The following is a 27,855-nucleotide window of genomic DNA, read 5'->3' on the forward strand; positions in this document are numbered from 1 at the left end:
CATGTTTATCTTCTTTATTTCTATTGTACCCTATACCTTGCTTCCTTTTCACTGATTGACAATATTTCTGTCTATGCCATGTCATTCTGCCTTAAAAAATTATCACTAACAATCAACTTCTACATGATATTTATGTTCCCTGTACTAGAGGCATATTTTGAGAAATCTAGCTCTGAATTGTTGAAACATTTTGAAAAAGAAAAGTTCATATAAATGTTCTAGCCAAATGGGATTTGTTATAAGACATACAAGAGCTGGGCTCGGTGATTAGTCATCATCTACTGAACAAAGAGTTTCTATATGCACAGGGTGCCCAGAGAATTCTGGCTGCAGTAGTTGTGGCAGAGATATTAATGAAGTAGGCATGAATTCTATCAACAGAGAACTTCTAGGCTCTAAGACTAGATAAACATGTGAAACAATGATTTCTGAGAGAAAAAGTATGCCCTAAAAATAACGGTAGCTAACATGCTACAAGCAGTGAAAGAAGATGTTTCTAGAGATCAGTAGAATGTAGAGGTTCTGGTAACTTAGAGGACTCATGGATCCAGGACTAAGCATTCTTGCAGCCAAACAAAAGTATTTCATTAGCACATACAAATGCTGCCATAAAACTTGTATTTTCCTTAATTGGCAATAACCAGGTGGACTTGCTGTAAAGTGAATCATAGAAACACTTAGCCAGTATACTTCCAGAATATCACGATTTTACTAGTTTATGTTCCTGTTAAATTTGTCTTATTTGTCTTACACCTGAGATCTCAAACAAAATTTATTACCTGCAATCTGATAAAATGACACATATCAGTAATTACACATATCCTCAGATATATTTTTTAAATACACCATAGTCTTAACTTTTGGATTTGTGTTAGATAAAATTATTAATCACAGGCCACACTTTTTTAACATTTAGTTCAGAATGTGGTCACTGTTTCTTCCCCAACATCTTTTCTACACTGCAAGCAAAGTATAAAATAAATCTATTCCTTCCTTTAAAGACATAAGAAGTTTATAATATCAAACCTATTTGCTCATATTGAACAAAATCATATCTAGAATATTAAAGAGAAAACATAAAAAACTGCCCCTGCATAGTTAGTACAAACACAGAGCTATACTGATGTTTAAGATGTGTGCATTTTCTCTGCAATTCTGTATCACCCACCAATACACAGTTCACTTCAGAAGACAAATCCAAAGACCAAAATGCCAAACATAGCTTTACATTTCCCAATTCCATAATACCTTAGTATATTTAAATGGTATTATTACTTCATGGATGAGCATTATTTCATCCCAAGTAAACATGTGTATTCCTCGCTGCCTGTCTCACATGGCTGTTTCTGGAAATACTAAGTGTCATAACTGAAAATGGAAAGCTCTCAGCTTGGTAAAAAATTCACATACTCAAGTGCTTCTCAGAAAAATTACTTGGATTTTCTTAAATCAGATGCCAGGAATTCTTAAAATTCTCATTTAATAAATCTTAAAATCTGTAGTCAAGTGGCGTCATACCATAATGGGGAAGCGACATGTATATGCCTTTATTTTTTTAGCATTATGTGGAGTGTAAATGTTGGAGAGAAACAATGTCTTGAGCCAGAGATTAAGTCAAGCTGTCATGAATAATAGATGAATGCTCACATTCAGACTGTCTTCTCTTCATAATCCTCTCTGATAACCCAACTTCCATGAGTAGGTGTCACTGGTATATGAAGTGGAAAATGTGAGATGTTTGCCACAGCTGAAATGACATAAGCCTTGTGTCTTACTTAGTAATAGCATATTAAAAGGTTTCTGTGTGTTTATTAAGAACCTCTGCACTCTTCACCTAATTTTGTTGCATAGTTTTTGAGGGCTACATGGCACATACAATTTCAACCCAATTTCTTTTGGCTTACCTTTATTGCCATGCCAAGATCAATCCATGTTGTCCCTTTGATGCAAGAAGAACCACACTGTGAGTTAAGTTCTGCACCATGCCGTGACTTTTATCACTGTCTTATGAAATACAGCCAAACACTGGATTAGCAAACATTGCCTCATGCTGGGCTATTTCCATTCATGCAAAGTATCAAATAGGTTATTAAACTGCTAGTTTAATGTGCATATATGTCTGTGTATTTTTGTTCCATGTCTCCAATCCACATTTTAGTAATTGATATTTATCACTTAGTAGAAAATTATTCATTAAATTAAAAATTCTTTTAAGTATTTACTTTATGCCAGCTTTATATTTTCCTGTTATCCTATTTTATTATCCCTTCATTTTTCATTGTTTTATTTATCATGTTACATGAATTATTGATGTATCATAACTTGGCAGTATAAGTAATGTTTTATCATCTCTGTTTGAGGCAATTATTATTAATATGATGGATTGATGAACATGCCACTTATAAGTTTCACAATCAATTACACAGACCTGGAACAGAGTTGAGATGCTCAGTCAGGATTGGGAATTGCCACACTTCCTTATTATAGCTCCCTTCCCCTGTGGCTAACAAAAGGGCTCAGCAATAAAACATGGCTTCCAGAGATGAAAGTGTGAGGGAATGTGGCTGGGTTTTTATGTAACCAGAAGGTTCTTGGGTCCCGCCAGGAACCCACAGTCCTGTGGGCTGCTTATAAAATAAACATACTGAGGCTTAATATTAATTATAACTACTTGGCCATTTGCTCAGGCTTATTACTGACTAGCTCTTACACAAATTAACCCATAATTCTTATCTATGTTTAGCCATGTGGCTTGGTACTTTTTTTCAGTTCTGCCTTTACATCTTGCTTTCTCTGTGTCTGGCTGGAGACCCTGACTCAACCTTCCTCTTCCCAGAATTCTCCTTGTCTATTTATCCAGCCTATACTTTCTGCCTGGCTACTGACCAATTAGCGTTTATTAAACCATTGTACAAAAGCATTATCCCACAGCATTTTTATACTATTGTGGTACTGCACTATTGTGTTTCTAAGTGCAACCTTTACAGAACAAGCTTGTGGTCCATGACCTTCACTTTGTGCCTGCATACTAAGAAGTAATGAATTCCCATTGTTTCTAGTCCCGTGGATGCTTCACCATCCTTTATAGGTTTTCTGCATATTGCCTATTTTTCTACTGATTGATAGCCCAGTCAGTGAATCATCTTGAACTGAATTCTGAATATACCATCCCCTTCCTGTTGGGATTTTAACTGGTATGCACTCTCCCTACTTATCCCAATACCTGCCCACCCAGATTGGTGCCTTTGTGTAAAACAATAAAAATTCTTTGTTTATCTAGCCCTACTCAGGACGTAGGCATAGGTTAATAAACACAGATTACTTACTCTTCTCCATTTACCTCTTTATCCTGTGTTTCCTTTTACAGACATAATGGAAGAATAGACAAATAAAATAAAAATTGAAAAATAGAAAACCAAAGCAAGGAATGAAGGGTCATTGCTTCTCATACCATGTGTTTATACTGTGGACTCATTTGCTAATATAATTGCACATTAAGAAAGTGGGGAGACAGGTCTGAACTTAAAGGCTTGTTATGTTAGCAGCAAGCTTGAAGACCAGAGACACTGGATCCCCAGAATTCATGTAAATGCCAGTGAGCCTGGCTGCCCAACTGTTGTAATTCCAGAGCTGGGAAGCAGGAGAAAGAGGATCTCCTGAGTAAGCTGTCTAGCTATATGAGCAATATCACAGAGCTCTGGTTTCAACTGAGAGAGCCCACATTTATTAATCAGCCAAGAGCAAGGAGTGGAAACTCCCATTATCCCCAGGCTCCACGCACATGAATTCTTATACACATAGCTACATTCACTCACAAGTGCACTTACATCTGAACACATGCATATACACACACACATACATCATATACATACATACAGGTATACATACACATGAAAAAACAATGTGGTTCCATTTATAAAATTTTCATTTATAATTTTACATGACTTCATTCAGACAAGGTAACACCATAAAGTTTAAGCATTTTAATCTCAAGAAAACAATGTGTGTTGTGTCTGGTTTTCTGATGAAAATATTGTTGTTCTTTTTATTTGTTCATTTATTTTTCATTGTATCATTACATAATTATATGGGAAAGATCACAACTTGCATAGGTGTTTTTTCCATGATGGAAACTCACACAAGTACCATAAACTGTTATCTGTTACAAAGCAGAAACTGGCAACAATTTGAAAATAATCAGGTCAGGAAACTTTGGATGTTTCCTGGAAAGCAGATGGGAGATGGATGAATGAGGGAGACTGAGGGAGACATTCATTAGGATAGAGAGTGTTAGAGGGGAAATCAGCATAAGGTGGTTGTGGAAAGGGATCTGTAAGTACAAGGAAAGAGCTCCAAGGCAGTTGGGAATTGCCTGGGATGCATTCTTATTAATTTGTTTCTTCATTTTCATAGCTTAGTCAGATTTTAATGTTTACTGTAATTATAATCAGGCACTGGTCTCTCTTCCATTGTTTCTAATTACTTCCTCAATAGCACAAGCTAGTGGTATAACTATAAAAATCATCTATGGAACAACTCTAGATTCCCAATCACAGCTCAGCCCTTTGCACAAGAATAGTTCACTTAGCATCTCTGCCTTAATAGCAAATCAGCAAGTTCAAAAAGTGTTCCCTGATCAACTTGTGGTCCTCACCATCTCAGCCAAACACATTACCCATCCATTACTCCAGCCCCGAATCGTAAAGTTATGCTTTGTAGTTCCGTATTGTATTCAATTAATCAGGAAATTTTGTAGATCCATAATCTAATTATATGCTATAAACTCCATGCTAACTCTGTGGTCAGAAATGTTACGTTTCATTGTTAATGGAAATTATTGGTCTCTTGGAATGCATATATTCACTACTAGACAATGTTGAACTCTTTCCAAACCTACATTTTCCTAGTAATGAAAAGAAAATACCTCCAGTAGTGGGAAGTTTCTCCGGTCCCACTTGGCCCCACAGTCCTGCAGCTGCTTATAAAATAATCACTCAGAGGCTTATATTAATTACCAACTATATGGCCTATGGCAGGTTTCTTGCTAGCTGACTCTTCCATCTTAAATTAACTCATTTCTATTAATTTGTAAGTTGTTATGTGGCCATGGCATTACCGGTCTGCTGGCATCTTGCTGTTCTTTGGGCAGTTGCCAGTGTCTTCCTTACTCCACCCTTCTCTCTGTCTCTCTACTTGGATTTCCCACCTGGTTGTAAACTTCCTTGCCATAGGCCAAAATATCCATATTCACTAACCAATGGGAACAGCATATATTCACAGCATACAGAAAGACATCTCACAGCAGTTTCCTTTGTTCAATATCCTCAAGAATAGTCATTTAAACTGTAATCTTTCTGGTAATCATGTAGGGACAATACACTGTGGTTTTAATTCATATTTTTCAATCACAGAAGCTGAGCATTTTCTTCATCCATTTATCAGCCATTCACTGAACATTTTTTGTGGCTTGTCTGGAATCATATCACTTGTTGAGACTAATGAAATAAAAATGTACATCCATGTGTGTCCCACTGCCTTTCAAACAATAGTTAAAATATAGGAAAACTAGAATGTTTACATTTTCATTTTTGCAGACTTTGGGTTTGTGTGATAAATGAAATACCCGTTTGACATCCCACTTATTTATACACATACAGTATTTCAATCACTTTGTGCAATTCTATTTTAATCTTCCCAATTCAGTTATGATAGCAATTTTTATGTTTATATTATAAAACACAGATCCACTACTACATGATTCTTGCATCAGTCTGAGCTCTCCTTTCCAATATAGAAAATGTCAACATCTAATAATAGTATCTGTCAATTTATTTAAAACCACCCTAAGAGGAATTATCTTTGGGTAAGGTTAAGACATTAACCTCTAAGTACTTCATTGTTGTTAGTTGAAGTTAAAACATTTGCTCTTTCCTAACTCATTTTAACAGATATTATTTCTGTTTTGTTCTTTTAATTTTGAGTTTATAATTGCATGATTTCTTCCTTTTCTTCCCTCAAAACTCTTCTGCATTTCCCTCCTTGTTTTCTTTCAAGTTCATGTCCTCTTTTTTTCATTAATTATTATTACAAGAGTATATGTATGTATGTATATGAACATGTTTATAAATATATGTATCTATGTTTATAGACATAGATACACATATAATACACACACACACACACATATATATATATATATATATATATATATATATATATATATATATATTTCTAAATGTAACTCGCTCAGTCTGCATAATGTTACTGGTATGTATGTTTCAGGGGTGACCATTTGGTATTGGATAACTGATGGGTGCTCTTCCCTGGGGAGGACGGTTTCTCCCACTCTCAGCAGTCCTGAGTTGCATATCATTATTGTGTAGAGTTGTAGCTTCCCATACATTTTAGTAACATTGTATGTACTGAGCAAGTTAAAATAGGAAAATATATGTATATCTGTACATATATAATCATGCTATAATAATAAATGACAAAAGAAGCCATGAATTTGAAGGAGAATTATGAGGGGTATATGGGAAGGTTTGGAGGAAGGATGGAAAAGGAGAAATGTTTTAATTATGTCATAATTTCAAAAAGGAAAACAAAAATCAATTTACTATAATTATTAAATATATTTTACAAATAAATTTAATAATTACTGTAATTATCAAATTACTATTAAATTTATTCATTACCATTTGTTTATGGAAGATGTTATTTCATTGCCTATTTCTCATAATTTTGTGAAAGTTAACTAAAATAATAGAATCATAACATCCAAAGAGATCAGTAAGAGTTTATTGCTACTCTTTTTTCATAGTTTTGTTTTGTTAACTTTCTATATGATAACTTAGATATTTTAAACCCCCCCCAAAAAATCAAACAAACAAACAAAACATTAGAATTTGGGCCCTGAAGAATTATTTCATCATTCTGTTTAAACCATGAGTATTTTAACTTCAAAATGTTTTCCACAGTACTTGGTATTTTAAATACTTTTGCAAGTATGTGTGTGTGACATAAATGTGGCTGTTTGCCCATGTGCATATGTGTGGGTACACCCTTAGGAGCATGCATGTGGAGGCCCCAGGTTGACATAGAATACCTTCTTTAATTGTTTTCTACCTTATTTATTGAGTCAGTGTCTCTCACTGGAGCAGATTGACTGTGGTGGGCTCTTTTAGGTAGCCAGCTTATTCTGGAGAATGTCACCTCCCAAGTGCTGGGAGAGCAGATGGGCCATCAAGCCTGCCTGGATTTTACACATGTGTGGTGGGCTCTGATCTCCTGTCCTCACACATGTAAGGCAAGCACTTTATATAGTGAACCACCTCCCCAGCCCCAAATATTTGCAAAGTTCTGGTGTAGAAAAAGTAACAATTTACTGTGTTTATATATGATGTAAGTAAGTAAGTAAGTAAATAAATAAATAAATGAATGAATGAATGAATGAATGAATAAATAAATAAATAAATAAATAAATCCACCATAGTAGAGGTTATTTGTACTGCCTCTAGTTCTGGTGTTTTTTTGTTGTTTTTCTGATAAACCAAAGAATAGCCTATAAAATTCAGGTCTTCAATTTTTTTTTCTTATCAATTCATTTTCTTCTGAGCACTTCCATTTCCTCTTATCCTCTCAGCCCTCCATTGTAATCTCACATTCACAGTGAAATTTGCTGTCACTAGACCATACTGATTCATTCATGCTGAAAATTACGTGGCAGTTGTTATCTGTACTGCACAGGTTACGAGCTGTAGTTTATTCCCTTAATCACCAAGTAGGGCCGGGTCTATCAATCTTAACTCCCCTGTAAAGCTGTTTTCTCATGCTTCCTTGCGCATCACATAGGGCCTAATTGCATTCTGCAATGCAGTAAACATACCATGAAGTTGCTTCAATGTAATTAAAAAGGGTGATACTCACATATGTCGCTATGGGGAGGGGGGTTGTCACCATACTTATTTTTTGTTGGGGAGGATCCCTCATAAGAAATGTTTCAATAAACAACAAGTTCTATCTAAAAGAAGGATGGGGAAGTGGAGGGCAAGTTACTGTGCCCATCACACAGAGTAAATAGCAACATTGTTTCTTCTTCAGCACATAGTTAGCTAAAGTTTCTTCCCAGAAGAAATAATAAAAATGCTTTGCTTCACTTTTTTGGTTTTTGGTTTTATTTTTTATCTTAAAAAAAATGGTACTGGAAAGCACCTTGCAAGCTTCCCAAGGGAGGAAGGAGACAACCAAGAGTTCTAGTCAGCTCCGACACCTGTGAGGTACAAGAACCAGCAGGACATGATAAGCTTCAGGGCACAGTAGTGGCCTGCACATGCACCCCTGAGTGGTAACCAACAACTCTCCAATTGGACTTGCTTCATTTTTGAAGTTTCAAAAAAGTAGAAAAATGTATAAACTCTTGTTTAGAATTTTGAAAACAAGTAGAATTCCTTTTTTCTCCTGAACAGCAATCTTCCTTTTTCCCTCCTTCCCTTCCTTCCTTGTTTTCTTCCTTCCGTTCTCTGCTGGAGAGTGACTCCTAGCTTCATACCGCTCCGCTGCTCACTTACATCCTGGGCACTCAGTTATATACTTTGTCTTTACTTCTGATATTTGACACATTCTTCAACTATCTTAAAGTAATAGTCTTTTCAAAATGGAGTCATTTGTGAGTAGTGATTAAAATAACTGAAGACAAACATGGAGGAAACATAGGCACACATTTGTCCTGTATTGCAATGACAAGGCTATCTTTTAATCACTTTTCTCTTTTATGGGCATTTGTGTTGCCCACTACTGTATTTTTCAATTGTAAAACATTATGAAATATAGAAACCCCCAAAGGAAAAGAAGATACTTTTACAAATTGTTTTCCTCATGTAATACAATATTAAAAAACAAAATCTTAAATAAGCATTTAAAGAGAAATCTAGAATTTTTAGAACAGCATTAGAAATTTCTTATTTTCATAGGAGGTTGATGGCCACTTGCTGTGGTATGTTCTCTATGCTGTGAATGTATTGCTCTGATTGATTGATAAATAAAACTCTGGCCAGTAGCCAGGCAGAAAGTATAGAATAGGCAGGACAAAAGAGAGAAGAGAATTCTGGGGAGTGGAAGGCTGAGGCAAGGAGATGCTACCAGCCACCACCATGACAAGCAACAAGTGAAGATGCTGGTGAGCCACAAGCCATGTGGCAAGGTATAGATGAATAGAAATGGATTAATTTAAGATATAAGAATGAGATAGCAAGAAGCCTGCCATGGCCATACAGTTTATAAGTAATATAAGTCTCTGTGTGTTTAATTGGGTCTGAGCAGCTGGAGGAGCCAGGTGGACACACGAATACTCCAGCTACAGCTACTACCTGCAGAGTTTTGAGTGATCTGCGAATTGCCTTAAGTATTATATTTAAACAACTATTACCACTTATCATGTTCAATGGAAGAAGATGAAATTGTTTAAAGCTTGTTGGGTTCAGGAACTCACAACCACAGACACATTATGCCAAGGCAGCCAGCCCAATAGCATTCTGGGACAAAGAGTAGGTTCTGTTTCATAATGCAAGATGAAACTATTCCTGGAAGCATAGCTGGCTGGACTAGGAAAGTTCATTTCAGTCACGTTAAGTCAGCCCTATGTGACCACTGGGTTTCTAAGGGAAAAGGTGGTCTTGGGACACAGTATTAGTAGGTTCCCAGCAGGTGACAACCTGTATAGGTCAATTGGACTTAACTGAAAATAAACAGTAACAATATGTTGCTTTTTAAATAGCATATGGAGAGTAAAATACATGAAAAAATTAATATCAGGGATGGGACAGACTAATTGGAATAATTCTAAGGCTTTTTCACTGTGAAAAAAGAGAAATGTTTTATTATAATAATATGTATTTTATTAAAACAAATGATGCTAAAATAATTACATACACATAGCCCATTAAATTAACTTTTATTTACACACCATACCTTACAGAAAACTAACTCAAAAGAGATCATACTCTTAAACATAAACTGTAAAACTAAAATGCTATAAGAAACCATGGAAACAAATCTTGATTTTGATTGTTTTGTATTGGAAGAATTTCTTTGATATGATATATAAGCATAGTGAAGAAAATCATGTGATTAGTATTAAATTTTTGCTATTCAAATGTTTTAAGTTGAAAGGTTAAGGAAAGACTCAGGTACAAAAGCCTATGCAGTCTAGGGAAGGAATGAATTATGGTGCCTAGGAAGTAAACTAGGTGATGGAGCCCTCCAAGACTGGCAGCCCCAGGACATGTTCTAACCAGAGCTAATGAAGCCAAAGAGTCCAGTGATGCCACACCAAGAAGAAAGAGCTAAAACTAAAGAAAGAAGCATTCATGACCTACTTTATTTGAAAGGAAAGTGTCTCCTAGCAAAACCACAGGGAGGAAAGACTTTCTCAGGAAGGAAAATATCTGCCCTTAATCACCAGCCTCTACCACCTAGAAGCCTGTGCTCCCATTTGGAATACAGAGCAGGCAAGGTAGCTTGGCTGTGTGTTTCAGAGAAGCTGAGCTCTCAGAGAACCCAGTGGGAGAGACATAAAAGTGAGTTGGAGGACATAATTCTCAGATGCTACTCTTTCTCACTTGACTTCTATTGTCTGTTCCTTAAAATACAAAAGCATTTCCAATACAGAAGAAATACGAAGTGTAGCTGCTACTTACAGACTTGCAAGGAAATGTCAATTCAATTACAGTCCCACTGGATTATAGATGGTGCAGGTGGCAACTTATTTTCTTGTTCACCACTAAGTGGCCAAAACTCCCTCTTCAGAGCCCTTGAAGGAAAATTCACAGTGTCATGTACTATGGCAACTTGACTAAGTCTAGAACAACTAAAATGCAAGCTGCTGACATTTCTATGACAGACTTTCTTAATCAAATTATTTGAAGTGGGAAGACCCATCCTAAATGTGGCTAGCAGCCCAGAAATAAAGAACACAGAAAAAGGAAACCTGGGTTTTTGATGCCTTCCTTCCTTCTGCCTCCTCCTCCTCCTTGTTCTCTTTTTTTAAACTGTCATAAAGGGTGTTAAAAATTCCTTTTAATTACAATATAATTACATAACGCCTCCCTTCCCTTTGCTTACTCCAATCTCTCTTATGCCACCCTTCAAACTGATGACTTCTTTTTGATTATTGTTCTTGTTTTATATATATACACACACACATACACACATTTATAAATATATAAATATAACCTGAGTCTGGGTAGTGTGGTTTGTGTGTACATGATTTCAGGGCTGACCACTTTGCATCCAATCTCTCCCAGGGGCCCTTCATTAATAGACACTAATTCTCCCTCTCTCAGCAGCCTTTAGCTATCAGGCAATTGCTTTGATTATTCAGGTCTTGTTTAGATAACCATAGAGCTCAAGTATTGTGGGTATAGCTTCCTTTTCATTTCTAGGACACAAAGTCATTCAGCAGACTTCGTAATCCTCTGACTCTTAAGATCTCTCTGTTCTTGCTCCCATGATATTCACTGAGACTTAGGTGCATGAGTTATGTTAGGTTGATGCTTGCTAACATGTTTATTTGTTCCATGGCTGCTGCATTCCTAATTCACTGATATTAGGACCTGCTTCATTTGGGGTCAAATATAGACTGAAGACCAGCATCTCTCTAAGAATCCTCCAAGCCTTAAGAATCATAATAGCACTGCTGAGATATCCAGTCTAATTGGCTGAGCAATTACCATATCGTATCCTTGGCCAATTCACATAGTGCTTGGCTTCCTCAGCACCTGTGGAGCCATGGTCATGGCACTCTATAGCTCAGACTCTTAGATTTTTGAATGCCTGTAAAACCACACTGGCACTTAAGATTTGCTACCAGCTTGCGATGTTTCATATCTGCATTTACCATGGCTGCACAAGCTTCTGATGGGTCTGGTAAAACCGCTGGATGGCTAGGAGGCTGTTTTGAACTAGGAAAAAAAAGCACTAGCATTCTGTTTTCAGTCACTCCCCTGCTGCATTTTTATCCTTAAGAGCCTTGATGAATTAACCTCTGTGGGCGGTTCAGTTCCATCACTGGTCAGGTGGTCTTGGTTTATATAAGAAGGTTGTCTGAGCAAGTCACGGCAAGCAAGGCAGTAAGTAGATTTCCTCCACGGTCTCTATGACAGTTCTGCCTCTAGGTTTCGATTCTTGTATGAGTTCCTTCCCTGGTTTCCCTTGATGATGGACTGTGACCTGGAAGCTGAAATAAACCCTTTCTTTACTCATCCCCCTGCCGCCCATTGCTTCTAATCAGTGTTTTATCACAGCAACCAGGAAGCAAACTTGGACAAATGCCTACTCTATGTTATTTCAAATAGTGTCTTGTCTTACCTGGTTTTGCTTTGAGTCTAGTGACTTCTTGTTACTGAAGTCTTCTCTGACATTTATGCTCAGTATTTTACAAATTTTAAACATTAGTTGTAGGCTGCCATTTAAAAAAAATTGATTTACTTCTCTTCCTAAAGGCACAGTAAATTCCTTGGACATGAAAATTGTGTTTAAGGTTTTCATGAGTTTCCTCTTTCCCATTCACTCCCAGTAATGGTGAGAAAACATGGGTGATGCTCAGTAAATGTTTATGTGATTGGATTGTCAATCTGTCTGCCTAGTGTGTTACCAGGTGTTTTCTTGCTTTCCTGTCTTTGCCTGATGTCTCCTTTCTTGCTTAATTGCCATCCAGACCAGCCCCTTAGCATTCCGCACGCCTTTATTGATTCTGTAAAGCCTGAGATGGGTCTCAGGGTAGAGGATCGGCTGCACTGTTTGCTTTGTTTTTCTTTTAAAAGCCTGTGCTGAGAAGAACAGCAAAGCAGAAGTTTTTGGGGAAGCTGAGGTCTTCAGTGTTAGAGTCAGTACCTACAGTGCTGGATTTAGGAGGCAGAGGTAAGCAATGTAGTCATGTTCCAAAACCCCAGGACTAGAGTGAGTACACAGAAGCAACACAGACATTCCAATGTTCTTATGGAACTGTCCAGGTGACAGTGAAATTTCATGACAGCTTCATAATTATAGTCCAAAGTTTCCGCAAAGTTCAGTTTATAAATCTGGATTGTGCGGAGTTGTGAGGAAACCAGTTAGCTGAGAGACTCATCTTTGATGGCATGGCTACTGTCTGCTTATTGTTAGCACACAGCTGTCGGATGCATGGCTCCTCCTTTACTCCATGGGGTTAATGACTGTGTAATCTGCCTTGACTCCCACAGGAGAACTGAGATCCCAGCAGTTCCCTGAGCTTTTAACTGCTACATGAGATGATTGCCCCAGAGCCTTCACACTCTGGCTGGAAAGCATTTCAGGAGCTACATGAGGAACAGCCCAGGTGAACACACACACACACCCCCCACAGACACAGCTGATGAGGGTTACTGTGTTCCAAGACTGCCAAATATTAAAATAAAGTGTGGGAACACATCTTTTTCTGCCTGAAAAACAATCACAAAGCTTTATCTCAGTTTATCACTATTCTTAATATAAGCTTGGATAAATGTTAACTTTTCTTAACTTTTCTTTAACAGACATCCTCTTGTCTAGTATGCAAAATATTCTAAGGTAGAAATGTTTTTGCCTGAAATTTGATTTGTAATCTAAATTTCAGGATAAAAGATAACAAATTGAATTAACTCAACCATACAAGTCAAAGTAACTTAAAATTTAAATCTTAGTTTCAAAAAAAAAAATCTCATAATAAACAAAGGATCACTCTACATGCATAATGAGATGCAGGATTAAGACAGGCACTTTGTTAATTCAAGCTGGAAATCTCCTTTCCTATAACTTTAATGAATATTTTAGAGAAAAGTACTGAAGTCTAACTTTATCTGGAAAATTGCCTTGGCTGTTACCAAGGACTTCTGTGGAGTAAACACTGGCAATATGCCTTTCCCAAAGAAGTTTATAATTTACATTTTAGTATTTGTCACAGACCATTAGATTTATAGACTTCCATTGCCAATCTCCTCTTAATTAAGACAGTCCTGTATAAAGGGATTAACAATTGCTTCTAAGTATGGATGTATCTCCTTTGTAGTTACGGGTCACATATGTAACCTGTAAACCATAGCAATGCTTAACCAACACCAATTTAACTTCATATGGATTATTTTTTAAGATGATTACTTGTTCCATACCAAGCAGGCCTCAAACTCCATCCTCCTTTGCCTTCTGAGTGATGAGAATAAGGCACAGAAGTTTTAGAAGAGACTTGCCCTTACACAGTCCCTTCATGCAAGCTTCCATTGCCATATTTTTATTTCTTTCTGAGCTGAGACTGATGAATGGCGTTAAAGTTTAGAGCAACCCTCCACTACTTTTAGAAAGGATTCTACAGCAAGAGGTTATCTCCATGAGGACTTCCGCTGGTTGTACTAAGGTTGTGTTAGTATTGGACAGGGTGGTTCTGAAAACTTGCTGTATAGGAATCATGATTGTTTTGCAAAAGGGTCACTTTAGATGCTCACCATAACCCTGATGAGACCGCATCTATACCAACATGCCCTAGGTTAGCTATGCTTTTTAAAACCTCTTCAGATGGGCCAGGTGGAGAGCAGGGGAGGGGACCACATGAAGGTGACTACCTTGGAAGAGGGAACACATATTGGTTCACATTTGAAAATGCATCGTATTTATTTCAATGCAGATGTTTAGATTGAAAAGAGTTTCTATTTTGACAGTCTTCCCATGTGTATTTCTTATATTAGTGTCAATGGTGGTAGCTATCTCTGCCATACTTGATCTCTGTCCTGAGTTTAAACAAACTGTAACATCTCATTGGCAGTGGCATTATTGTTATAAAATACAAAGATAGCTGGAGATGAGCTGTAGTGACTAACTGTGGTGACCACCTATGGACTGTTTGCAAAAATGTTTTGTTTTATTTGTAATCTGAAGAGCAGAAATTCTGATTTACTTTCCCCTGATCACTTTATCCTCATAAGAGGACACTGGAGTCCTCAGCAGAAATGAAAATATCTACATCTGAATCTAACCAGCAGCACAGGAGTCTCCAGAAGCAGAACTGAGTGCTGTGGGGTGGTGGGTCTGGGCTTGAGGGAAGAGGGGGCAGCTTTCTCACTCCTGGGGTTAGTGAGGGAGAGGCTACACTTACCTCTCTCCTCATTCCTTGTTCCACCCTCTCTGCTCCGGCTTCCCTCTCTCCCTCTGTCTGACCTGACACTCTGCCTCATTCCCATTTCCTTCCTCTTCTCCTTTGTTCTTAGCTCCTCTCCCTTCTCACTCATCTCTCCCCACCCTTTTTCCCTCTTCTCTTCCTTCCCCTCTTACTTCCTGCTCTCTCTTTTCCACCTTCTCTCCCCATCACCATCTTTTTAACCTGCTTTCCATCACTTTCTCTGCCTCTCTTCCCTCCAGCCCTCTCTTTACCTCCTTTTCTCTTTCTCCTTCTTCCCCCTCTCCCTATTCTCCTTCTCCCTTTCCCTCTCCCTTTCTCTTCCTCTTCTCCGTTTTTTTCTCTCTTCTCTCCTTCTTTCCCTCTCTTCCCACACCCTTCTTCTCTCCCGTTCCTTCCTTCCTTCGCATCTCTCCCCTTCTCCTCCTCCACCCGTTTCGTTTCCTTCTCTTGGCAGCTCATGTAAGCTCTCCACTCCAGGCAGCTCCTTTGGCCTAAGTAGCTTATGTAGCTGCATAAAGGACGATCATGACCCAGGCAGCCAGCCCAGCCTTTCAAGGAAGAGATTTGTATCCAAACAGGACACTAAGCTTCTCAGCCTTCTGCTTACTTACCTTGTCAGCAGGATGCATGTCTCTGGGTGCTCCACAGACTCCTGGGGATCTGGGTGGAAACAAAAGCCGGTGTCAGTCGCTGCAAATGTGGGAGTCTGTTCCATTAAAAGGAGCAGTTGTTAATAAGGGCCCGTGAGACCTGGGTTTCCTTGGTTTCCATGACAGTTATTAGGTACAGTAGAAATTGAATTGTCTCCCATGATGCTCTTAGGGGAGGGGATGCATGAGTGACAAAGCAGGGCAGTTATGACTTGCAGTAAATCGTCCTTTTGAGAATGTAATACTCCTTGGGTTTCTTTCTTGCATATTTAAAAAAAAATTCCTTTCAGTGTGCTTAGCCATTGCTGTACGGTGTCTCCAACACTATTTTCCTCCTTTTTATTTAGATCCAAGTTTGGCAAAGCAAGGATATGAACAGTTCTGCAGGTGGGCTTCTCAGGGCGAGTGAAGCCATAAGGCGTCCAATCAGGGTTTGGCCACCTGCAGCCCTGCCAATATGCCCCTCCACCAGATTTCTGTAATCCCAGCCCGGGAGACGGCCAGCAATGGGAGAAGTTCAGTGGGCAGAAACAAAGAGAAGAACAAGGAAGTCGAGGTAAGATGAGGTTTGATTTGGCACAATAAGAGAACCCACACAGCCAGCTCAGCTCTGTCTGTACCACAGGATATAGCATTAACTGAAGAGCAGCTGGCTCCCAGCTCTGTGTGCACTAGCGGACTGAATCATTTCGTGTGTGACTAAGGAGCTTATAAATCTTAACTATTTTCTGAATGAAGCAACAAACTGAATCTATAGAGATACTTGCTGCTTGATAGATGTAAAACTTCTGCCTCCTTGGCTGAACTCTACAGAATCTCTTTCTGTATATATTTCTGTAAATAAAGACTCTTTCCTGATTCTCGAGGTAGAACCGGGATGTTCTGGGTTGCTTGCAAGTACTATTGTTGTCCATTTTTTGGAACTATTGAAGCTAATTGTGTTCAGCTGTGGGTGGGGGGCGTTGAAAATAACTTTCTTCACAAAGCAGCGCATCTTCCTGGGCTAACAAAGCTCTCACATCTAAGGCACAAATTGGTGTTTGGGGATCTACTGTTCTCCATTCCTTACGTCTTGTGTATGGGATTTTGACATTGATGTCTGTTCGTTTGTACTTTAAGAAAGAGTTGTTTGAAACTTAACATATCCTGTAATATTCACTGTATTATGTTCAGGCTTTATTCTGGAGTGGAATTAGCAGCCATTCCTATAAGGTTAAACTGCTTGAAAAATCAGACACTTGGAATGATTTCAATGGGTTTTAAAAAAGAAACTGAGCAGAGTCAAGGGCATTGCATGATATTATTATGGGTACAGTCATGACTGGAGTTAAGGCAGAATGCCAAGTGGGCAGAGCATGCTGCAAAACTGTCAGCACTTAGGAGGCTGAAGCTGGATGTTCCTGAGTTCAAGGTTACTCCAGGCTGTATAGGATGCTACTGTCAAAAAGACAAATGAAAGGAAAAAGCATGACAAAGTCTGGAGGCTTCTCTGTTGTTTCAAATACGTGTTTTCTAACTGCCAAGTATCATGCAAATTTCCTACCTCCAGATCTGTAACAGAATTTTTCTATTATTATTATTATTATTTTCTTAAGGATAGGTATGAGGAGGAAGGAAACAACAAACACAAATAAAACAAAAATGCAAATGAAATTGAGGTGTCCGAAATTTCCTGAGGAATAAAATAAATTTGACTCTATCTTCAAATGCAAAGGGCATTTACAGCCTCTGCCCATTTTATTTGACCTGGTTATAAATGTGCCATTCTAAAGCAATGATGTTATCAGAACTTACAGAAAACTTCACAAGTCCTCTGCTTTGAATTCATTTGCAGAAAATGCTTTTAGTTTAGCAGTTGTCTTGCAAACCGGAAATCGTATGTCCCTGAAATTCAAAATCTTTGTTAAAGTAATTAATCAGCCCAGTATCACTTGGAAATGGTTTTGTGAATACGATTCTTACTATGACTTGGCAATGTGATTGTAGGCTTCCAGCACTGTTTCCTAAGATTTGGGGAATGTTGAAAAGGAAAGAGATGATAGTGGTCAGTTCCAAAACTATGAGATGTCAAAATAAAGATCAATGCATAAGTTTGAGACTAACTGAAGAAAACTTTCTGCAATGATGTTCGATGTCAATTTTGTTTGGAACTCAGAACGATCATAAATGAATAATGTGTAGTAGAATCGGATGATCATTATGCATTTAAAGACATCTAGGCTAGGTAGTGAGTTCCAGGCCAGCCTGGTTTCAGAGTCTCAAAAACAGTACTATTTCACTTCCTAGTCTTCACTAGAAATCTACTGTATGTCAATTTCTCCTTGGTATGAGTTGGAGTAACTGACATGGCTTGTATAATTTTTGAAAACCAAAAGGCTTTCCTTTTCCATATAATAAATATAAATGTAATTATTCTACCTCTATCTCATGTAAAATGGTCTCAGTGTTCATATCCATATCCACATCTCACATCCTTCCAACCTCAATTTGTGATCACCTGTCTCTTTCTGAGGCAAATCACCTTCCTATTGTGACTAAATGTAAGTAAGGGGTCCACCTGAACACTGGCTGGATGCCAAGACAGTAAGCACAGCCAGGGTCAAAGAGTGGATGGAGATTTGCAATGTACAATCAATAAAGAAAGTGTTACTGGAAACAATTTGGAAAGTGGTATTCTCTAACAAAGAAATAAAGGCTTTTACTGAAGAAGTTATGTATCTTCATATAAGGAAGACCCATCAAATGTAGCAGCAAGCACATCCCAAACATCTCAGTTTTTGGTCATAATCATGCCTTTAAAAGTGGAAGACACCAGTGCCTGTGGACAGATTACTTATCATAATTAGAAAAGTTCATACTAAGTCACCTCAAGAGCCAGTTAAAATAATTGATTTTTGCTAGTTCATTCTGAGTTTCTCCAGACAGCCTTAGCACAGAAAGAGCTTTGCATTTAGCAGTCTTTAAACACCCTTTACCCCAGAAAGTTTAAGCACCTGTCCCAGAATGTGCTAATACTGTTTTATAATGAGGGTCAGTTGGCATTTTGAAAGGAGAAGGATGATGGGAGCAAAAAAAATTTTAAAGGGAGATATTCCTGAGTGTTGGAATGGGAGGCACTTTAGGGATTTCAAATACATCTTTGTTTTCTACAGAACGAAGTTAGAAGTTCTTGTGAAAAGGCCTGTTTAGTTTCTCTTATACATGTAGAGGGCATGAATTGTTTCATCGATGAACTAAGGTCTTAAGGGGTCACACATGCCATTCAAGTTGGATAATTTAAGCTGCCCCCACCCTGCACATTAGAAAGTAGGATTATTTAGTACTACACAATGAATTCTGCATGTTCAAGTGGTGGCTCCTGTTCATAGGTGGTGACAGGCCTCCTGCGAACATTTCCTGATTGTTGATAATTAAGGACTATCCTTTGGGGTTCACTGAATGCCTTCTTCTTAAAGTTATTCAAAGAATCAATCTGCGTATTAAACAACTGGTATCACTTCAGAATTAGGAGTTTGCTCAGTTGTAACTCAACTTAATCTTCCTTCCACAACATACACAGAGGTCCTAGAATCAATAATTTCACAACAGTGTTTTTGTTTGTTTTGTTTTTGGTTGTTGTTACTGATGCTTGCATTTGCTTTGTTTTGTGGCAAAGAAAGAGAAAATGAATGTTGAAATGTTTTATTAACCATTACAATTCAGAAGACCTAGATTGTAAAAAGGAATTAACAGATTAAGTAAGTAAGATATTAAGAAATTCTAACATCAACTTCTATAATGAGTCTATATTTTGATGTATCTTATATTACATCAAGTTGCAAGTTTTACTTATTTGGTCAACACCAGAACTACAGAATCAAGGTAATATATGTCCAGTTTTAGTCAGGTTAGTGTCAAGTGTGTGGGTGAATGTTGCCTTCTAGTACAGGCAGCATTTCTAGGTCGCTAGGACATTTAAAAGGGAGCTCTATAAATCAACCCAGTAGGTTGTTTTCAAAACAGAAGAGAAAAGAGGATTTGAAATTGGGAAGGTATAGAAGAGAAGTTTGACAAGGGAAGTGAGGATGAATTTGATTAAAATTTATACATTGTATAAATGTATGAAATTCCCAAAGGATAAATAAAAAGTATAATAGTTTTAGGAAAGGACAGTGTCTCATATTTGCATTCAAGATGCCTGATTTTCTTATAGTCAAGGTTATATTGGAATAACTAATATTAATTACTAATAATTAGTAATTAATACTTAGTATAACCACCACAGTTACTTCCTTCTGAAGTAGATACATGTGTTTTATAAAATCATAGATTTAATATAACATGATTCATATAACTTCACTAATTTATGTCTGGAGGTACAGATGGATATGTAAAAATTAGTATCAAAAGGCATGTGTGTAAGCTCCAGAGAGATCTAGAGGGGAAGCCAATATTGTGACTCCCCTTGGTAGCATATAATTAACATGAAATGGCTTGTTCAGGAGATAATTCATTTATGCCTTGGGGAAACCAAGACCTTGGGGAAGCCAGGGGAGAAGATGCCTTGCTCATGCATAGATGCACATTGTGTTTTCTTTTATGTTATAGATTGATGCTTTAAGTTTTCTTTGCTTACATTGTCAATAGACAACTTTGTTTCTACTAATCTATCCTTTCCTTCCAATACTAATGTTACTTATTAAGGTTTATTATTACTACCAATGATGTTTTTAGAATTTCATACATGAGTATAATATATTTTCATCCTACCCGTTCTCCCTTTCTCCAACTCCTCCTAAGTCCTTCCAACATTCCATTCTACATTAATACAGTTCTTTTTCTATAAATATTAACACACATCATATACATATATATATATTCCAGGTAGTGTTGACCACATGTAAGCATTGATGTAGGCCTGACTACTTGGGCATGGTTAACCTATCAGTCAGGAAGCTCTATCCTGAAAAAAGTGACATTCTTACTCTCTCAGAAGCCAACTGCCTATAGCTCTTCTCATTAGGGTTGTGAACCCTTCCTCCATCCATGCTAGAATGTTTACTGCTGTGGTTCTGTTCAGGCAACCATATTGGTAAGAGTCATAGGCAAATTACCCATGTCATGTCCAGAATATACTATTTTTCATCAGTACTTCTGATCCTCTGACTCTTAACATCTTTCAACAGCTTCTTAAATTTTAATTAACTAACATTATAAATCTGGCCTCCACTGCACCCGTCTCTTACAAGTATACTGATCTTCATTAGTCAAGTGTTCAGCTGAATTGTACTATGTCTAGAAATTATAATGATTGCATAAACATTAGTATTTATTGGTACAAAGCCAAGCTCTAGGACATTTTCTTTATAACTTATAACTCTCTGGGACCTGTAGGCTCCTATCTCTAGGACTCTGTGTTTCAGATATGGATACTCAACATGCTCACACTGAGGGTACTGGCACCTGCATCACTGGATCTTCATGTTCATATTCCCCTTAGCATAAGAGTCGATAGGAAACTGGTAACTGATGTCAATGTAAATAAATGTATCATGTAATTAAATAAAATGGAAAGCTCACAAGCTATAACTAGTAATTGTTTCATTAAAATTTAGCAATATTGTAAAGATAGGTAATAACATATAGGATACTTTAGTAGTGAGGATATGGGGATGAAAGCACTATGAAAGGTAGCTGGCTTTATCAAACAGAGTCTTAAAAATTGTTATTCTAATGTTAAACCCACTGGTCAAGAAAAAGACCACCACCACAATTTTTGAGCCAAATTTGAAGCAAATTTTAATTAAATATTAGCCAGGATAATGGACTCTGGCCAGGTCTATTCTAGGGTTCCCAAAAAATGGTGACAGTCACATTTTGAAGAGGCAAACCCATAAGGCTACTGTATTTCTCATCAGGTCCAATCAGGGACAGGTATATATCTTGACATACTTCCTGCCTACATGTAATCAAGCATATCTGGTGGAGATGGGTCAAGCAAACTTGTTTAGGGGAGTGGAAAACTTGTGGCTTGTTATCTCCCTTAAACAATAGCCTCCAGCATTTCAGGAAGTATCTGTCCTGGGGCAAGAGGTTACAGGTTAGAGGCATTATTGTTTTACGGATTTCTTAGGCTCACTATTTAAAACTTAAAACAGAACTTTGGCTCTGACATTCCCAATGTCATAGCCTTCTTTTAAAATAAAAACAAAACAAGAACAACCAAATGCTTTGCCTCTCTTGAAAAGAAGTCTAAAGTTCTACTAGATGTCAATAAAAAGAAAATATTTTTTTCTCCAGCTTCCCCCACTATTACCATTCACATGCTTGGTTTACTTCTCACACAACTAAGGGCAATTATTTGAGAGGTTGAGAGGTATAGAAAAAAGACTTCATTGTCATAAAATAGCTGGGTAGCTGCTGGAAGTCCATCACCCATCTTGCTGGAAAGCTGTTTTAGGGGTGATTCATAAGGAACTGTGTGGTTAAAGACGGGTGAGTGCCTTCTCATGGGTGCTGGCTTGTGGCCAGATGTTGCACATGTGTAGTTGGTTGTTGTTTACTCTTTGGCTCTTCTGGGGGCCCACCACCCAGCTCCCCAATAAATCACATGGAGGCTTATTCATTCTTATAAATACCCGGCTTGGCTTGGCTTGTTTGTAGCCAGCTTTTCTTAAATTATCCCATCTATCTTTTGCCTCTGGGCTTTTGCCATTCTCTATTTCTGTATTTCTTTTCTTTCCTTCTTATTCCATGTCTGACTGTGTGGCTGTGTGGCTGTCCCCTTCTTTCCTTGCTCCTCAATTGCTCCAACCAGATTTCTCCTCCTATTTATTCTGCCTTCCAGCCCCACTTAACCTTTTTCCTGCCTTGCTATTGGCCATTCAGCTCTTTATTAGACCAATCAGGTGTTTTAGACAAGCCAAGTAACACAGCTTCACAGAGTTAAACAAATGCAACATGAAAGAATGCAACACATCTTTGCATCTATAAAAAAATGTTCCACAGCATGAACAAATGTTCCACATCTTAAAATAATATTCTACAGCACACATCTGATTGGCTAGTCAAGAGATGTTTTTTAGTTCTGCAAATGTCGAGAATGGAGGCTGTCATTTCCTTCTTATTCCTGATTACTTTGCTCCCCTGCAATTCTTAACAGGTTGCACAATGGGCAGGATAGAGAGGACTGGAGCCTTGGAGTTCTCTTACTGATCACCTGCCTCATGGTAATAAAAGAAAACATTCTTCACTTGATTACAATAGAAGACAAAGTCAGATGAGGTCAAACAGCAGGGACCCAGCAGGAGATCTGATCTGAGGGTTCAACTTTGCTGCTCTGACAAGATTGTGTTATTGTGTGTTTTCCTCTGGATATCCAGGCCATATTTCTATTAAAAGGCCACTCTGGCTCAGCAGGACTATAGGAAGTAGTGAAGACCCATCTTTATTGGACATCTGGTGATTTTGTGATGTTTCATCCTTTCTTCCTCCCAGTAACAGCAGATGTCAGAGAGCCAGTCCTCTGCTTTCTCAGCTCTTGGTTTGGGGATGAGCCTAGATTAATTTAGAACAGTCATTATATTCTAATACTTTGCAGTGATAACTGGTTTAGAAATGGCTACATAAACCTACAATCCATTAAAAGAATGACAAACATTGAATTTTTAATGACTTTCGGGAAAAGGAGGTCTTGTTTTAAAAACTTACTTCTATCCTAAAATGGACTCCCTCTCTCCTTGTAGTTGACCTTTGTGAGAAATTCAGCTTTGGGTCTAAACATTATGTGGAAGTCAAGACTTCCAGGTAGAAAGATAACAATAATGAGGAGAGGGAAGGGTGTTGGGAGAAGAAAGAGGTGAGAAGGTTTATCTGGTTGTTAATACTGAGGTAGTGATTCCTAGATAGTAACTCTCCTTCAGAACTACAGCTTTCCAGGTATTGTGGTGATATTGTGTTCCCCAAAATATTGTGCAATCGAATAAACTTATCTGGGGTCAGAGAACAGAACAGCCACAATATTAAACATAGAGGTTAGACAGTGGTGGCACATGCCTTTTGTCCTAGCATTCCAGAGGCAGAGATCTTCCTGGGTCTCTGTGAGTTTAAGGCCACACTGGAAACAGCCAAGCATGGCGATTCACATCTTTAATCCCAGGAAGTAATGTCAAGAGGCTGAAAGGTATTTAAGGCATGAGGAAGAGGAACTATGGCCTGGTTAAGCTTTTAGGCTTTTGAGCAAAAGTTCAGCGGAGATCCATTCAGATGAGGATAGAGAGGCTTCCAGTCTGAGGAAACAGAATCAGCTGAGGAATTGACAGGTGAGATAGTTGTGGCTTGTTCTACTTCTCTGATCTTTCAACACTCACCCCAATACCTGGCTCTGGGTTTGTTTTTATTAATAAGACCTGTTAAGGTTCATTCTACAAAGGATGATTCAATTATGTCTTTTATCATCCTCATTTTTCTTAAGTTCATGCTACTTGCTTGTAACACAACAGACTGTAAACAATAGTTTGCCAAAACACAATTGCAGCCATTTCCTGCTTTGTAACACATAGGGTGACTGACTTCCAAGTTTTAGCTGGTATCTAGGCAAAAGTTTCACGAACATTAATTTATGAATGTCATATGCAGAGAGAACATTCAACCAGAGCGTTCAGGTTAATGTTCTGTATTAACCAAATGGAATACGTGTTCAGCAGGTGTGAGCCTGACACTGTAGGGAGACTGCCAGGGGGTAGAGAGGCTAATTCTCTTTCACATTTCTCTAGATGAACACTTCCTAACTACTATCCTAGTCTAAATTGAGTATGAGTCCCATGTGCTTAGAATGAATTCTACTGCATATGCTAATTGTGTTAAGATACTTTTTTATATAATGAAAACCAGCCAATTTCCATATTATTATTTGCTTTCAGCAATGAAATTAGCATAATCCACATTAATTTTTCTTGTTTTAAACAGATGTTGTGGGTAATTGCATTAATAAGTAAGACTGAATAACATTTTATTGACTATCAAATAAGAGCCATTAGTAATTATTGACATACCCTGGTCAGTAGTTTTGAAATTGAGGCCTCAACTGGCAGATGGGTTGTTTGGACACTTCTCTGGTATGAATTTTAAAATCATATCCTATGAGGAATTCACAGCAGACTTAATGGGACACCAAGTGGTCACCATGTGAAGACTGTTGAACAAAGATCTTGAAGTAGAAGAATGTTGGAGCCTGGGAAGAGCAAGTGTAGCTGTTGCGATGAATATTGTATTGATAAGGGTTTTAAGAACCTGCTGATTAGGTAATATTTGCCTCAGTTCATTGGAACACAAATAAAACAGTGGCAATCCGAATCTGGATTTAGAATCCTTCCATTGAGGGCCCAATGAAAGGGAGGAGGCGTCATAAGTCTGAGTGTTGCCTCCCCACAGCTCACTCTCTGGAATATCACACTGAGCTACATGCCAGCCTTTCAGAACCTCCAGGTGAGGATGAGAAATCGCATCTCTCTGATATCCATTCTCTTCCCTGTCTCTGCCATTGTAAATAATGGAAGGGGGTGTAATAAGAAGGTAGAGCTGACGATAAGATTTTGCTCTTAAGGGAGTTAAAGGAGCGCAAAGAAAAGGACAGAGTGCTCTGGGGTGCTGGGTGACAAGCCTCTCATTTTTCACCTTGATTGTCCCATTCATCAAATCCTGCAAATGTGGGTAACAAAACCAAGAATGACAGCAGGGGTGGGGGTCTCTTTCCCCAGCCAGTCCCAGTGAATGCACTCTATGTGATAAAAGTAACAGTCTTCAGGATTTCTGCTATTGATGTCAACATGAGCAAAGGGGCGCAGGGTTAGGGCAAGCATTGGCACCAGGAATGGGCAGGCCATGCTTCAGGGCTCTGAAAATGAAGCTCCCTTGAGACCCAGAAGAGAAACATTTACAAACTGAGGCACCAGCTCTGTGCATGGGCATGTTCATTCTCTACAGGTATAAATGATTCCTACCTATAAATCCAAACAAGTCTCTGCCGGCAAAAAGTCCTTGTGGTGGTATGTGGCTCTGAATGCTCAAGGGCTGAAGAAGGTCTTACAGACTTAGATCTGTAACATAGTTTTACATTCTAATTTTACTAAAGATTAATTATCATAAGCATAAAAATGTCTGATATATTCACTGTCATGATATTACAACACTTTTAACTATTTGAACTCCGGCAGTAAGTTTTGTTTTGACCCTCAGGCATATGTGATCTTTAACTGTACAAGTCAAGTTAGAGTGCCTTCACAATTTGTAATGCCATTTCTGTTGTTATTGGTCAAGTGTTCAGTGAAAGCCTCAGCTGTCACTGCCATTGGCACTTACCTTGTGACTCAGGTACTCTGTTAGGGAGCCCAAAGAGAGTTGAAAAACAACTTGATGTCCATGTTTCTTGTTATGTGACTGCATGGGCTGAAAGGCGACAGGGTGAGGCAATTCAAAAGATTCATCCAGAAGAAAAGTGACTCTCAGCAAGACCTCAGTAAGGTTACAGCTCTATGTGTCAGTTTCGACAGATGTTAAACAGGCACACATGTGAGGACTACATTATAAAATTAAGAAGTCCAGCAAGATGACTCAGGAGAGGTGCTTGTCATAAAAACCTGATGACCTGAGTTTAATCGCTGTCTCATAAGCATCAACTATTTTGATAGTTCTTTTCACTTGTCTTCAAATCTACTTTGGTAATGTTCTTGATTGCCTTTTTCAAATCAATTATTGTACGGAAAAGTAAAATGATGATGCTGAATTTGAAAAGCTTGTGGAGAGCCTATGTATGAAATTATTTTTATGAACTCAGAGAAATGAGGAAATTGTTTTATAGTTGCAATGTTTAGTTTCTTCAACTTTACACAACCTAGAATCACCTGGGGAGAGAAACTCTACAAGGGATTGTCTAGACTAGGTCCTCATGGAGGCAATGGAAAACTGTCTCGATTATATTAATGCATGAGGGAAGACCTGGCCTACTGTGGGCACCACCATCCTCTGAGTTTGCGGTTCAATAACACTGAGGAAGGTGAGCTGAATAGTGACATACATGCATACAAGCATGCATTTATTCTCTCTGGTCCAGACTGTGGATGTCATCAGCTGCTTCGGGTTCCTGCCTTGACCTCACAATGATGGACTGTAACCTAGATTTGAAAGTTCAGTATACTCTTTCTCCCCTAAGTTGCTTTTTGTCAGGATATTTTATCATAGCAACAGAAACCAGGACAGTAAAACACAATAAAACTTATATTCACAAACAATGTTGTGTTGAACAGGATTTAAAGCACTCTACCTGTAGAATGATATCCTTACTATAGGTGTGTCTGACACTATTTTCCTAAGTAATAATAGTGACTTTTATTATATATTTCACATGTTCAAAATCCTTCTCACATTACTACAGCTAATAATTATTGAATATATTCTATATACTCTACTTCATGTGCTTTTTGGTGATAACTCACAACTGTTTAATGAAATTGTATATGTCTGGGATTTATTGCTGTGAAGAGACACCATGACCTTGGCAACTCTTATTAATGAAGAAATTTAACTTGGGCTGATTTACAGTTCAGAGATTTAGTCCATTTATCATCATGGCAGGAAGCATGGTAGTATGCAGGCAGACATGGTGCCTGAGAAAGAGCTGAGAGTTCTACATCTTGATCTGATGACGGAGAGAGAGAAATAGGATTCCAAAAGAAAGACCTGCATGTGATCCCTGATGTGTCTTTTTCATCCTCATAGTGAGGTACTTCAACATATTCAGACTTTAACAAATGACTCAAGATTTCAGTTGCGAATTCTACAAAAACAAAACAAAAACCAGCAACCTCAATGATTTTTATACCACCACCCTCTGAAATTGGCCAGTATCACCTAAGCAAATATTGGTCAAAAACTTATGTCTCATACAGACTTAGATGTAAAGGGTATGGGAAAAAAAGCATATCTTTTCACAGACATTGTTGAAATAACTTTTTTGTAAATCACCTCAGTATAGGCTGTGATGATAGTCACCCCTTTTCCTTGAATTCC

General features: G+C 38.0%; 1 protein-coding gene and 1 pseudogene across 6 annotated transcripts in view; one reads left to right on the forward strand and one right to left on the reverse strand.

Moving 5' to 3' along the window:
• LOC118597775 overlaps positions 1-15,875 on the reverse strand; it is a 165,382-nt pseudogene extending 149,507 nt beyond the window's left edge.
• Marchf1 (membrane associated ring-CH-type finger 1) overlaps positions 1-27,855 on the forward strand; it is a 764,409-nt gene that overhangs the window by 294,968 nt on the left and 441,586 nt on the right. The window lies entirely within an intron of this gene.

This window comes from Onychomys torridus, chromosome 17 (genome assembly GCF_903995425.1).
Source record: "Onychomys torridus chromosome 17, mOncTor1.1, whole genome shotgun sequence".
Lineage (NCBI taxonomy): Eukaryota > Metazoa > Chordata > Mammalia > Rodentia > Cricetidae > Onychomys > Onychomys torridus.